At 42.2% G+C, this 15,578-nt stretch overlaps 1 protein-coding gene across 2 annotated transcripts in view; it reads right to left on the bottom strand.

The window, feature by feature from the left end:
* The window catches only part of KCNH5 (potassium voltage-gated channel subfamily H member 5), a 157,166-nt gene that overhangs the window by 4,660 nt on the left and 136,928 nt on the right, over positions 1 to 15,578 (bottom strand). The gene's annotated exons all lie outside the window — the stretch shown is intronic.

Here is a 15,578-nt window from a genome sequence, read left to right as displayed (position 1 = left end):
AGCTAAGCTCAGTGACATGTGGGAGGCCTGAGACCAACTGCTGCCATAGAGCCAACACTTCAGGGAAAGCTGAATGGGTTCCCCTCCATGGATGGGCAGCCAACATCATCAGATTTGCAGGGCAAACATGCTCCAGCTGAGTGAGACCAAGGACCAAGTAAGAACTCACAGCTGTGGGCCTTCTTCCCACTTTACACACTCCCAAAGCTCTGCCATTACCTCCCAAGGAGGAGACGTTTCTTCAGTCTCTTGTAGGATATAGACAGGAACATGGCTGTGCTCTTCAATAAATCCTTTCCTCTTTCTCTGCTTGGGACAGAAATTGCTCCTTTGAAGAAGTAAGCTTGCTGTACTCTGAATTAGTGCAGAAAATGCTCAGGGACTCAGAAATTCAGGGGTTAGCTGGGACTCAAGAATTGAGGACTGATCTACTTTGATATATTTCCATGGGAGCAAAGGAGAGCTGATGAATAGAATAGAATAGAATAGAATAGAATAGAATAGAATAGAATAGAATAGAATAGAATAGAATAGAATAGAATAGAGCAGAGCAGAGCAGGTTGGAAAAGACCTTCGAGATCATTGAGTCCAACCTATCACCCAACACTATCTAATCAACTAAACCATGCAACCAAGCACCCCATCCAGTCTCCTCTTAAACACCTCCAGTGATGGTGACTCCACCACCTCCCTGGACAGCCCATTCCAATGCCAAATCACTCTCTCTGTGAAGAACTTCCTCCTAACATCTGGCCTAAACCTCTCCTGGCACAGCTTGAGACTGTGTCCTCTTGTTCTGGTGCTGGTTGCCTAGGAGAAGAGACCAACCCCCAGCTGTCTACAACCTCTCTTCAGGTAGCTGTAGACAGCAATAAGGTCTCCTCTAAGCCTCCTCTTCTCCAGGCTAAGCAACCCCAGCTCCCTCAGCCTCTCCTCATAAGGCTTGTGCTCCAGACCTCTCACCCCTGTGCTTGTTATCACCTTGGCTTTCTTATGTAACCTGGATGTGTTCATATGTTTGCTGTTTTCTTTTTCACTCTGAAATGCATAACCAAGCATACCCTCATATCCCAGCTCATATTGTGAGACTATGGCACTTTGACATGGGAGTCTCGGTCCTCATTCACCCATTGAGCTTTTCTTTCCTTGCAAGAAAACCATTTCACTCCTGTGTCACCCACATGGAGCCTGTTCCCTCTTTGGGATGTCCACTCTCAACCAGGGGAGCACTACACATAGCACAGCAGGGATCTAGTCTTGGTCACAACTACTTGATGTCATTAGATATGTACAAGCAAAAGAAAAGAAAGACCCTCTTATCCAGACAAGGAACTGGGGGGGGAAGATCTGAATTCCAGCAGTTAAGAGTTGTTTTTCACTACCAAATGTTTCCATATTAAGAACTTTTTGTGTGGTTGGATAAAATCCACAGTCATTTAATCTAAAACAGGATAGGATTAAATGTGTTTACATAAAGACTTAATTCTATTAATGTCTAATAACTGTTATTTTTCTCTATAAAGAACAACAGAAAAACACCTCATGCTATCTGATATTCTCCAGCAAATTGTGAGAGGTTTATTTTGAAACCTTAAATTGGATGAGCTATTTCAGTTGCCCCTAATCCTTTTCAGAGAGGCTACACACTGGCCTGTCCAAATGTATGTCCCAGGAACAGATACAAGCCCTGAAAGAGTTAATCAAAAGAAACTGAATTACCTGTGTATAGCAGGTCTTGAGGACTAAAGAGCCATACCCCTGTCTCATGGCAAGTGCAAAGTGTATCAATGTGATAAGAGGTTTGGTGTAGGACTTAATTTCCTCTACAGATAGATTTGTGAAAGATTACCCAATGAAAAACAAATCCAGTCTCATGAGACAGGATTCACTTTTAATGTATTTATTTGGGGAAGGAATGGAGGTAACATTAATTAATGAGCTGGCAAAAGTTAAGTAGAAGTTAACTGATGGCCAGCCTCCACAACATGTCTTGGTCTTGGCACCCTTCTATATAGGTCCTGTTTCAGAAATAGAAGAGCGAGCTTTCTTCCATTGCCTCCTCAGTCTGAAATGGTTGAAGGTGAGTCTTCCACACAAATTTAAACTAGAGCTGGGAAATGGATTTTAAAGTGTTTGACAAGATAACCAGTATCAGACAGATACTGCAATCACAGAGACCTCATTTTCTTTGCAAAAAATGGTAAAGAACCACAACAAATAGAACTGAAAGCAATAAGGAATGCTTAATTTATGCCAAGGTTGCACACCATAAAATAAACTCTTGTAAAGATGTTTTCAAAAATTACTGTTGATTGTCTCATCTGAGAGTGCACTGTAGTAAAATAATTGCCATTCTTCTCATGCTAATGAGGGAGGTGAATTTGTGCCAGATCCAGGACCGTGACACTGGATAGCCCAATGTATGCGGTGCTCAGATGAGCATGCTATTTTCCTGCTTCTAAGAACAAACTACACAAAACACCCAATTCCCAGAACACAGACACTCAGAACAGGGTTCACCTACAAAGCCTGTGTCTGCATCTGAACTCATCCTCCAGGAGCCTTGCACCATGGAGGGAGAGAAAAAGGCACTAGGAGGGTATGAGTCATTTCACCTGCAGCTAGATGTTAAAACAGGTCAGAGAAGCTGTACCCTGACTGAAATGCCTGTTTGTCTCATGTATCTATACCAGGAGCTTTCTGCATGTCACTTGGATGCAGACATCTTCTGCATGATGGCGGGCAAGAAGTATCCAAACCCCTGCCTCTAGTAGTGCAAATGTCAGGGTTTGGTGCAGATCATCTAAAAAGCCCTCCTGTAAAGCTCTTCTCTGTGCATGTCTATCATACTCTTCATCTGATGCTATTTTTACTCCCCACAGCATGCTGGCTTACAGCCAGTTCCTGGCTGGGATTCATTCCCCACCCAGCCTCAGAGACTAGCCAGTCCTTCCAGATAAACACTATTATTTCAGAAACTGCAGAGGGAGGATGAGCGACAACTGCACAGAAGACCATGCCAGATTGATAGACCCAAGTGAGAGCCTGGGAAAAAACCAGACTTTTTGTTTGTATGGAGCAATGAGATGAAGGCAATGTCCCCCTGTTCCTACCCTGCTCCCCAGGAAAACCCTCCAATGGTTGGTGGGGAACTGAGCTGACCCTTCCTGCAGCTCCTAGGAAAGGAGCCCACCTGAGATGGCTGTGACTACTCCCCTACAAACAGTCCAGTCGTTTGCACTGCAAATTTCATCCCGCTCACAGATGTTGCAAGACTGATCCTGCTCAGCTCTCTCCCACTTTGGCACTGTGAGCTGCCATCCCCAGCAAACCCTTCCCAGGCCATTGCTTGACGTGCTCAGGTGAGTCCAGGATGCTTCATCCCTCAGTACTCCTAGCCCTCTCTGGGAGCCTTCAGTTGTCAAAACCGAGCTTATCTAGGACCCTCTTATTTTATATTGTCATGGCAAGGGCAGTCAAGCTCAATTTCTCACATGTAACATTTGGTAAAGAGGCTTGCTCCAAAACGGAGGGTTGCTTTAATCCTAGGCAGGTTACAGAGAGTGTGATTTGCTATTAATACTTGCATGTTAAAATGCTTTAAATGTTTATTGGTTCCCTATCTTGAAAACTTGTTTAGTTGCAGGCTTACTGCCCTCCTAAAACAGAGAGGGCAATGGCAGCATCACTCAAAAGAAGCAGTTTCAACTTTCAGCCCCAAGGGGAGTTTGTAATAATGCCTCCTCCCAGGTTAGGACATGGCAAGGAGGTAGAGGTGGACAGCTAGGATGGCGAGACCAAGCCAGCAAACACCAGCTAAGGGCCAGCAAAGAGCAGTGGCTCTAACCCAGCTTCCATTAACAACTTTTTGGTACAGCTTATGCATGAGAGCAGCCTTCAACCATAGTGTCCTGCACAGGCAGGACTGTCTGCAACGGAAATGTACAGTCAGAAATCTCTGCTGAATAGGGCAGAAACAAAAAACCTGTCAGAAATGGAAAGGAGTTGAAGCCACAAAAATTGAGAGCCAACTTCTTTCCAAATGCAAATTGCATTTAAGCTGCTTCACCTAATTTACTCCTGTAAATCTCCATGTCTTTTTTGCTCACTTTATTAATCTGCACTCTCAGGGTGCAGAATAGATGGCCTGAAATGATGGCTTTATTGTTCTTCTGCTTGGTACACTCCTCAGATAGCTTTACTTTGATGTGAAATTCTGCCTCAAAAACAAATTGCTCTAACAACTGTTGTAATTGCTCTCCAGTAAATTCTCCTTAATCCTTCTGTCCCAGGAACTGTTTTGTGTTAAACCATTGCTCTATCTGCATGTGGGAAAGGAATTGCTGTCCTTGACTGTGCAGCGAAAATGACTGACTGCTGAGCAATTAGTTAATCTCTGGGATAGGAATGTTTCACTAACCAGTTTTTCATGCTGAATTTTAGAGGAAAAGAAGATTTTTGTAGGCTAGTGTGCTGCCTCCTAGGAAGAAACAGTAAATAATAGCCTTTCTGCAAATTTTTGTTGATCCTGACTTTACAAACACGGTAGCATGAAAAGCTTGCTACCAAGCACATTTTAATTTTGCTGTGGAGAAACTGTATTCATGTAGTTTCCTCCTAAGCAATTATAGAATTCACTTATAAGAGATGTGAAGATTTCCAACCCAAGTAACAAAGTGATATCACTTCAAGGAAAGAAGAATTATCTCTATGATACTGAAAAAGCCCTTTTAAGGGAAAGTTAATGTCATTTAATGTGCAAGAAAGGAGCCAATCCTTTCAGCATGACTTAAGGAAGATCTCTGTCCCACAAGCTGCTCATCTAAAGAAAAAGCAGGGCACACAGGGAGAGAAAGACCCTTCAGAAAGATCCAACAACTGTCAGTAACTGACTTCCCGGACCCCAAAACTTCCATCATGTTGTTACTGCTTGCTCTGTGTCTTAGAAATTGACTACCGTAGGTCAAATTTTAATCTGGTTCCACTTTGTGTTTGCAATTAGTTCACATGGCACCCAACTACTCTTGCAGAAAGACATCTGTGCATGCTGGCAGCCAATTAGGCTGATCTGCATTTGAGAACAAGCATGCATATTAAGAAGAGAATGGTTGAGAGTTTGCCCCATCTACTTCATACTTGGTATGGATCTGAAGTCATCCTGCTTTACTTTAGAATGTATGGATTGAAGAAGAGAAGCAGGCAGAGATCCAAGTCACATTTGTCACATCCCAAAAACATCATGGTCCAGGCTGAAATTCAGGAGAATAGATTAATCTGTTGGCCTGACCTTTGGCCAAGTGGGAGCTCTTCTGCAAAGCATAATGTCTCTCCATGTCTCCATCTCTCCCAGTCTAAGAGAAGATAATAACATTGCCCTCATTTCTCCAGTTAATTGGAAATCCCTCTATCACTGCTAACTATTTACAACCAAGATACTAGGATTCATGTCTGATATCAGAGAGGTCACTGTTTTGGTCTGTTACCAAAACTGAAACAGCTCATTAAAAAAAACACATATAGGTGTTCTCAGGATTTCAGTTCCAGATCAAGAGCTCAAGGTACTGCTGCACTGGTACATCTATGGCAGTGCACAATGGATGTACAATGCTATGCTAAGTCCTTTCCTGTATCCCTGGCAAATCAGTCAAATCTGCACTGACATCTGCTTTGCAAGGAAAGATCATTCAAATCAGTCAGCTTGAGTGATGGGCATTGATTCTTCAGATTGTGTGATTACACATTTAACTAAGCATGTGCTGAGCTAAGGAATCAGATTTCCAAAAGAAATGCCAAGGCTGCTTACTCGTTTGCACAATTGCTTACATTAACATCCACCACAAGAGCATTTTTTGAGAGCAGCTCAGGCTCCTGGATCAGGTGCCCCCCTGTTCTTCCACTCACCCAGACCCAAGTGCTTTCTGCCCATACATTTAGCACTTAACTGAGGTCTCCTTCTCTTTGTACCTCTGGGGGAAACAGCATATAGATTTTCTGCTACTGCTGACTTAGGTATTAGATCTGTGTTTCTGCTTGGAAAGGCCACTGTGTACCTTTGGAAGTGGGGAACTTTGTTGCAGTTTTAAAACAAGGCTCTGAAATTGAAAGTGACTGCTGCTTTTGCTGCTCTACATTGCAGAACAACCAGATTCAGACCTATTTCTCCAATGCTGTTGCAGGCAGCAAAATACACCTTCCACAGACCCACAGAGTCCATTGCTGGTTGGCCTAGTTTAGGGTCAGTTCATTGCTGAGAGGAATATTGACCTGTGTGGCCTCAGATGAGACTGAACTGTGACCACGATCCAAAGAGCCATAATCCCTCCTGTGGGCCTTCTACTAAAACTAGGGGCAATGAAACCCAGCTTTAGCCTCTTAATTTCTTTTCAGGACCCTAAATCAAACACAATACAAAGACTAAATTGTACTGGGGCACTGAAATACACTGTTGAATCAGGGCTTAGTTTGTTTTCTTTATACAACACGGAGGGGGAAATTGAGCAGAGAGAAATTTGGGAACAACTATTGCAGTGTTAACTATTACCAAGTAGGATCTCATGCAGACCTTTCTTCCCTTTCAGTGGTTAGGTCTATCCACCTCGAGATAAAGGCCTGCCTTTACTACAGAACAGTTCTCCCAGGTCTAGCCTGGTTGGTCATTTGGTGGACAAGCAAACTACATGGTTCCTCCTTCTTTCTGCCTCCTTTTACCAATCTCTCCTTCTTGCAGATCTTGATGGAGAGTATCACATACACATCTTTCCTTCCCATTCTTTTTTCCCTTCCCCTTCTACTTTTCTTCCTTACTGAAGCAATTATTAGAGGGAACAAAGAGCTGTAGGAATATTTCTCCTACTTCATTGCCAGGCACTAAGGCCCAGAGAAGAGATTAGACTTTCTTTTCTTCCACACTGCTCAGGGTAGCATAGAGCTCCGGCAGCAGGGAAAACTGAGTTACTTGGTGGATTTCCAGCCCCTGAGAAAGAGAAGACCTGCAGAAGGGTGAAAACCCAAGCTCAATAAACCAAGACCTTTCACTGTGTGTGGAAGAGAACCCCAGCAAAGGCAGCCTCCACCCATCACAACAAAACCATTCCATGACTTTCAGAATAGCTGGTGAGACATACAACCACATGGTTCAGTAAGACCATGTTGCCATGACCAATCCTGCCAGCACATCACCATTAGAGACACTATGGCTCAAAAGTTGAAGAGAGCTTCCCATTTGCCTTCTAAGCCCAGCTGCAATGTGAGGTACTCACTTCAAGATTGGTCCCCTTCAATAGACAATTTCCAACTGGATCAGGCAGGCTTGGTCCTTGCAAATTTATATCAGCCATGGGATCAATATCTCCTATTGCCACTGGTAATAGTAGCACTGACAATTGATTCAGGCTTTGCTGTGATGCAGATGAGTTATAGTCTGTACATTTTATTACAGGTGATTTTAAAAAGCAACCCCTCAAAGAAAGCAGTCTTCATTTTGCCCAGTGTTATATCTCTTAAAAGTGATACACTTCTGAGCATAAATAGGGGGAAAGAGTACTAAGCCTCCAGACGAAAGCAAAGTGGTCTGAGTTTGAGGCAGACTGCAAGAATGGTGTTGTCTGGAAGGGTGTAAAGTGCCAAAAGACTCATTAGATCTGATCTTCAGCTTGATTTAACTTGGAACAGAAAGCCAATCAAGAATGTGCAGTACTAATCTACCACGCTTCTTCTATTGGAGAAAGTAGGATCCATGGTACTGCTTCTTTTGCAAAATCAGGGCACGGAGAGGTTATCTATCACTTGCCCAGGACCATTACTGCAAAAATGAATGTGGCATTCGGCACCCAGCAAGTGAAGGGGATAGAACCAAGGTTTCAAGCCCACAGGCCTTGCAGTAGGAAAAGCAATACTGCAAAAAAGATGAAACATATATTCATTAAAGCAAGGAAAAAAAAGTCATTAATATAATAATGCACTTTCTTTTCACTACTGTCCAGTCTAGGGAACACAGATCTGGATTTGAAATAGTTGGAAGGGATCAAATATAACCACACAACTTACCTGCTCTTCAGGTTTGTGCTGGGAAAGTGGGAAACTATCTATTTAGTGAAACATTTCAGAAGATCTTGCTTTTATTCCAATGTAAAATGTGTAAATCTTCACCTTTGGCTTCTAGCCAGCCCTGCTCGTGACAAACCTAGTATTCCTGCAGAGGTATAGCACAAAGCCATACAGAACAAGAGCCCAGGGGATTTGCAGAATTTATGCTTTGTCCTCTGTGGTTTTGCCTCTTTGCCTTTTCTGGGTTTCTGCCTGAAAACCAAATGCTCTCAATAAGTGCCTAAGAGAGACTCTCCATTTCCAAAGTAATACATCAGCAAAAGAGTTGCAAATTGTTCCCAAAGTGAAGTATTTTCTCCTCTCTAAGTGGAAATTTAAATTAATTGGAACCATTATGTTGGGTTTTTTTTCCTTAACTATTACTGTACCAGACTATAAAGTGCCTGAAATTTAATCTGAAGTCTTTAGACCTGAAAGAGTGTTTTTCAGATGTAAACTTGTTGATGTTTTCCCTGCTACATCCACTGGTCTAACAAATGATAATGCCCCTTGCTATCAGCCTTGCTTTTGACATTGAGGACATTCTACCTAGCTTTCATAAACTTCAGCTTTATATGGAATATTCTACCAGCTACTCTGTTTTCAAGGTTTTGTTAATTTATTGGAATGTTTTTGTAACAGAAGCTTCAATTAAAACAATGCATTTCCAGTGTCATGCTATGTAGAACACCATCAGTTTTGTTTGGAAGTGATGAGTCAGAAATTAAGAAACAATTTTAAAGGACAGAACATACCAACAACAGCCCCAGAGCAAAATGGACTACGAGCAGCCTCTGTACCTTGAGGACTCAAGGTATCAAACCTATCCATACTGGAAAATGGAGAGGTCAAACCTGCTGCTCTGTCACTGCCAGACATTCATCACCTGCACCAGATCTAGCAGTGCAGACTAGTTTGGTGAAGAAAGCCACTGACTCCAGATTTGAGCTAATTTAAAAGCATTGTAGTGTTCTTGATTGGAGCAGATTTAGGCTGGTGGCTGGCCAGTCATCTGCTTGCTTGTTTCCTATTTGCTTCTCTTAGTCAAGGACCTGAGCTTTTAAATGCTCTAATCCGACTCTGCTGCTTTTGAGTCCAAAGATCACACTGCTTATACTGAAAGTAGAATAGTTCTACTTTCAACCAGCCAACAATGCCAATGCTACTTCTTTTCCTTCTAGACCCAAACCCTATTGCCATATAAAGAACACTGAACATGTCTGGACGAAATTAAGGGAAATACTAATAGTACTCGCTCCCTTTATACAGATCTTTTGGATGAAACACAAGTTCAAATGACTGCTGGATGCATCCTGCCCCTACCTTTCCTATGGGATGCCCTGCAAATGAAGCCACAGCTCAACAGTGGCAGAGCAAAATTCACTGGCAGTATAACCTGGTAATTCCTTTAAAATGAAGACTCAAAGAAGAAGAATGCTTCTGGCAGATCATTCACTAACTGAAAGACAGGGACAGCTTACTGTGTAACAGATGCAAAATAACTCAGTTAAATTATTGGAAACCCCCAGTTTAACAGGAAAAAAAAAAAGATTGAAAGGTTATTTAAACTTACAGTATCTATTTAATTTAACTATATAAAGCTCCATGAAATAACCTTAACAAGTATCCCTGGGATACTTTATGTGAAACATCTCACCCAGCAAGAGCTAAAATTTTCCCAGTTGAGATCTCTCAGTTAACAGTTTGTGAGAAAGAAGTGCTGGCTATTGAAACACGCTGTAATTGCATTTAATATGACCAGTGCTTCAGTAGGGAGTAAAGCCTTGAGGAGAACAAAAGACCCAGGGAAAAGGTCCTTCAGTTCTGTTCATGTGGTTCTTAGTGATCTTCCCTAATACCTATATCACAGCTATCACCTCTTTTTTTAGATGTGGATCTCTGTAAAGCTCATCAGCGCTGATTTATATTCCTATCCATGTATTTAGGCACTGACACAGGATGCTCCTTAGGGGCTGAGCCTGCTGGTTTTGCAACCTTAGCTTATCTTATTTCTCCAGACCCAAATAAATTAGTTTGTAATCCTCAGTATGGTATACTTTGGCAAATCCTGCTTTAAAAGTGATCAGTCCAGTTTATTTCTTCCCTCTTTCTGTCTGGGGCTAGTAAGAAAGTGCTGTACCTGCACAAATACCAGGTCTTTGCAATCAGTAACATTGATGATTCTGTATTTCCCCATTTGTGACTATGCTGGACCCTGTTTACACACTGTAATGGATACAGTTACCCTTCTGCCACTTCCCATGCACACACAATGAACAAAACACCAGCTGCTACCGGATAAACACTGCTGTGAGAATGAAGAGAGACACCAGACAGAAGTACAGATCTCTACCTCCCGCATTTTTCATCTCAAATGATGTGTTTGTTTCTCCTTGGCTGAAGCATCCTCTCTGTTTTCCTCTGGTTTGATTTTTTTTTTCTGGTGTCTGAAAACTCCAATGAACCCTAAGCTTTATACATGAGGTGGCATTTCTTGTGTCAGGTTCACCCAGGAAAGCATTGTCTAGGCACTTCTAGGAAGCTGCTGCTTCTCAGTGGGGTCTGACACCAATCTCAGATGCCAGAGGATACCTACAGATGCACAGATGTGCCAAATGTTCTACCCATGGGGCAGGGCTGATCCATGTTGCAAGAGCATCTGGCCATAAGAAGGCCTAGCAAGACTGAAAAAAAAAAAAGATGTTGGGGATTTTTCAAGGTCAGTCTCTGTCCCAGCAGAGACTATTAGCAGCTGTCTAACATGTTGGACTGAATTTGAGCACAATTGGTTTGGGAAGCAGCACTTCATGGGACATGTTACTGATGGACCACAGAGAAAATGGGGCCTTCATTCAAACTTTCTGACAAATGCATCGTGAGTTATGGCTCATGGTTCATGTGGATCAGTCAAGCATCTGCTTGGCATACTAATGCATGGCTGCATTGAGCTTGTATATTACTATTCCTGTACTTCTGTACAGGTAGAAGTTATTAGCTAAGTTCTTTAATAAATGGAAACAGGCACAATTAATAACACATGAAAAACATGCATGATTCAGTTCATCCATTTACATTTCTACTGCAGCCCTCTTTGGCAGGAGGGCTAATAAAGCCTGGGAGAAGGATGAGGATCATTCATAATTGAGCTGCTCTGAACTACCAACAACTGTTCCATTTTAAAATGGATTTGCCTTAGACACATGATGGAAATAGAAATTCATTACAATGGCAGGCAGCTGAGGAAGACAGAATTGGTGAAAATAGTGAGGCTAGACACAGAAATTAAGTGCTGAAATGCCGAGATACCTTGATAAGATTAGGGACATGGAAAAAGAAAGCTGTATGAGCACTAAGGGACAAACAAAGGGGACAACAGTAAAAGCAAATCTGAGCTTAATAAAAATTATGTGTTTCAGTAGCCAGCAGAAATACTCCACTTAGAAATGTCTGTCCTCCACTGCTGTCATCTGTTAACTGCTTAGGTCCCCATTTTCACATTTTTAAGGGAGTGCAAAGTGCTTCAGGTTCTCAAAATATGCTAAAGGCTGTTCCTGTGTCAACAGAAGTGCTGTCTGTAATAAAAAAGCAGAGGATCATGGATTGTTTCCAAAAGGCATATGTACTCACAGAGCACAAAGAGCTAACTGCCCTTGCTCTGCAGGTACAGCGATTGATGGAAATATTCAGATAGGAAGCACTATACAAAACCTTTTTGCCAGCTGAGACAGTTTTGTGGATGTGACCGGTTGACACTGTCCCCTTAAGAAAGGGAATATGGTGGACGGAAGTTGGTATACGAAAAGAGCGATCTAAACTAATTTCATTGGTTAAGTGGGAGGAAGCACCTTCTGAACTGGGAGTGCAGGGGGGTATCTTGGGCACTCCGGCACTTTTATCTTTAGTCTTGCTTCTGCTCCTCCGCAGGGCAGCAGCTTGCAGCTCCTGGGCTTTCGGCCAAGGCTTTGGCCTTGAAACCGATAAGCTACTAAGGCCTGTATTAACTGCTTTCCAGTTAACACATAACTGTTTCTAATTTTTTTTTCCTCTTTTCTCTCTCTTTCTAACCCGCTCTGGGCAAAGGGGGGAGAGAGGGGAGAGCGGAGGTGGGGAACCCCCTCAGCAGAGGGGGGAACTCTCATTTCTGTGTTACTTTATTGTATATCTTTGTACATATTGTAAATATTGTAAATTTGTATATATTCCCCTGCATATCCTACATTGCTTTGTAAATATATAGCTCCACTGCTTTGCTAATTCAGCTGTGAGGTTTTTTTTTTTCCTTTCCCTTCAATTTTCTTTCCCTTTACTTTACAGGGGGGAGGGAGGAGGCTTCTTGGCCTTACCCTTCCAACCCTACGACAGTGGAGTATTAATAAAAGAATCTAAAATTCACCAGAAAGTCCGAGGGGAGGTCCCAAGTGGTTCAAAAGACCACTGACAGTTTAATTAATAGAGTTAAGAAAATCACAAACTTTTACAACTACTTATACTAGGCTCCTTTTTAACAGTAACTCACATCTGAAAGCTCTACTAGGAAAGGAAACAAGTTAAGACTAAGGGCTAGAGAAAGTGAGAAGTAAAAATACAAGGGAAAAAATATAGGTTAATAATGTACATATACACACCTCCCTAAACACAGAGGGAATTTTTGCCTTTCAAGCATGTTGCTCAAAAGTACAATAATAGGTGACTCAGTTTACTTCAGATACTTCCCAGAATCTGCCTGTCCCTCCTGACAGCTATGCCCACCTTTGGCTATACGTAAATCAACTACTCTCAAAACTACTCCTCTAGATTTCCTTTGCATGGGACCTAAACTGTGGCAGCTTGCTAATCACAGCAACTGGCTGGCAATCAGAAGGCACAGACAATCACCCATCATTAAGTTGGAAGTGGCAGGCTGGGGTTTATTTTTAACTAGAAACAGTGAGATTTATGCAAATGTCCCCACAAAGTTTCTCTTGCACTTTGTGTTCAATTTAATACTTCCCTACATGTACTGTTTCTTTGTTGTAGAAGGCAGCCCAAGAAAAGCAAAGTAAGGTAAGCCTAGGATTTGCAGGGCTGCAACGATTACCACGTTGAGCAAGCACAATTGGGTATTGCATCTGTGAAGTATGCGCTGCAAACAATAGATGGATGGGTTCACAGTTGCACAGAAAATAAACACTTTATGCAGCAAGTGTTATTTAGCATTTTAACAGGCACATAGTAGGTAACTGGTGAAGAACTCTTCTGTGCGAGCCAAGGTAAAAACCTTTTTGGGAGAAGCATGAATAAAGTCAGGGGTCTCCCCAGTGCAGAACAGCTGTGAAATTGTTACCCATCATTTCTAAATTGGACAAAACAGGTCAGGGACAGAAAACTCTCTCTTGGGTGAATGCTAAAGCACTGCCTGCTCCTTGTGAAGCTTATGGGAATCCATTCATATGATCCCAATGAACAGCCAGAAATTCTCTTTCCTCAGTCATGGTTTTGTGTGCATTGCAACTGGCATTTCCATTCTTACAGAAGTAAGGTTTGGAGAGTGAGAAGTCCGGAGTAGGAACTCATTTATATACCTGTGGGTCATGGTGTGCTGTATTACTTAAGTGTCTGGCATCCTGCTCCAGGAAGCAATGATGGAAGCAACCAGAGTGCTAGGAATTAATCTTCTCAGTTTTGCAACATTTCTCCCTTTACTTATTTATTTATTTTTTGCGTTAGCATGCTAGAAAAGTTGTAAGTATACAGAGTAATTAGGCTGAGAAGCCTACCACACCCATCCAAGAATAATCTACTGATCTAGGCTAATTGTTTGGAGGGGTGTGAGATAACATAACAAACCTCTTTCCCCACTTCCTCTGCAAATCCTACATGCTAGGACACGGGTGACCTACCTCAGCATTAGGTGCAGTTTTATGTAATGGTCTACAAGCAGGGACACCCCCCCACCCCCAACAGCAGCAGCTGCTGGTCACACTGAGGGCAACACAAAATAAACTGGCTACTCTTAGTGGTAACACAAATGTGTTTTTAACACTCCCATGACTTATTTGGTACCAGAAGAGTCTCACGAAGTCATGCGGACACTTTGTCAGGAAACCTGCCCAAAAAAACAAAGGCTGATGGAGAGCTAAGCCTGGCAAAATAACAACAGGGACAGTGATCTGCTTGGGTCTGCTGCTGGTTCAGCTGCCTTTGCCCCTAGTCATCAAAACACAGAGGGGGCTGATGATAAAAACCCTCTTCACTGGCAATCAAAAATGAAATGGCAATGTTGCTTCCCATTGTGCCAGGCACATCTCCTTCCCTTCCCTAACAGCTGGAAGAGATTAAAAGCATCAATTTTAATCAATGAAGTGAGGTGAATGCAAAATGTTTAATTTTTAATATCTATAAGATTAAAAATAGTAAACATTTGATTTATTTTTTTTTATCATCATTCAAGTCTTGTGCAAGCAAGACTGCCCTAAACTGATACTAGCAGACAGCCTGCAGAAGGCTTTCTGAGCCAACTAAGGAGAGATTCTTAATTATGTCAGCTTTCTAAGCAAGAAAATGGGATTAATTCGCAAAAAAATACAAAAGGAAATTGTCTTCACTCTGGATATTCACCTAACATAGCTAGTTTACACTTCTGTTTTCCAATGGATGCTGCCCATTCCTGACATTTCCTATGTACTGATCTTTCCACAAACAAAAAACATCACTCTGTTTGCTTTGCCTGCCTGGAGACGCTCATACCTTTCACTGGGGTAAAGCAGCAGTTATTTTGTACAGCTGCCGAGTTCCTGCATACAGAAAGCAGCACATACTTTTTTTTTTTTTTTCTGCAACCACACCATGCTGCTCAAAGATCCTTCAAGTAAAAGTATGCTAAGTTGCCTTGCATTTCTCAGCAAAACCCAGCAGCATGACAAGGGAGGCTACACAACCGGGAAAAAATAAACCTACCTCTGTAATGCCAAAGGATTAACTTTTAACAGAGTCAGTGGTGCTTTGTCTCTCACTCCCACAGAAGCAGGGTCAGGATGTCTGAAGATGGTATTTAATTTAAAGCAAACAGGGGCCTACTGGTTCTCTGTGGGATTAATATGGCTCTGAAATACTGTTAAAGATGATAGTGGGTTGGCTAATCTCTGCATCTGCCTGCAGTCTAAAGGCAAAGCATATTAGTCTAGAGGAGAGGGAGAAGGAGAGAATATTTCAGTTAGTTGGGTGTTATCATGTGAATATCAATCATACATTCACTGTATGGAAATGTTCAGTGATCATCTAGTCCAACTGCCTGCCCAATTCAAGACTGAACAAAAGTTAAAGCATGTGTGAGAGTCTAATAAGTTTGTCTCTCTCTATGTGAGTCAACAAAGATAAAAGTGATAGCAGAGCCACTGGAAAGAAGGTGGAAAGAATCCTGTCCACCAATCCTGGATGCAAATCAGCTTGTGATTGCATCGTGATAACACGGGACTACAACAATGGACCCAAGGACCCAGCCATCACACCTTTAG

The sequence above is a fragment of the Melanerpes formicivorus genome, unplaced genomic scaffold (genome assembly GCF_026170545.1).
Source record: "Melanerpes formicivorus ecotype bairdi unplaced genomic scaffold, bMelFor1.0.p_v2 SCAF_17, whole genome shotgun sequence".
NCBI lineage: Eukaryota > Metazoa > Chordata > Aves > Piciformes > Picidae > Melanerpes > Melanerpes formicivorus.
The sequence above is the reverse complement of the archived record's forward strand: the minus strand, read 5'-3'. Positions and strand labels throughout refer to the sequence as shown.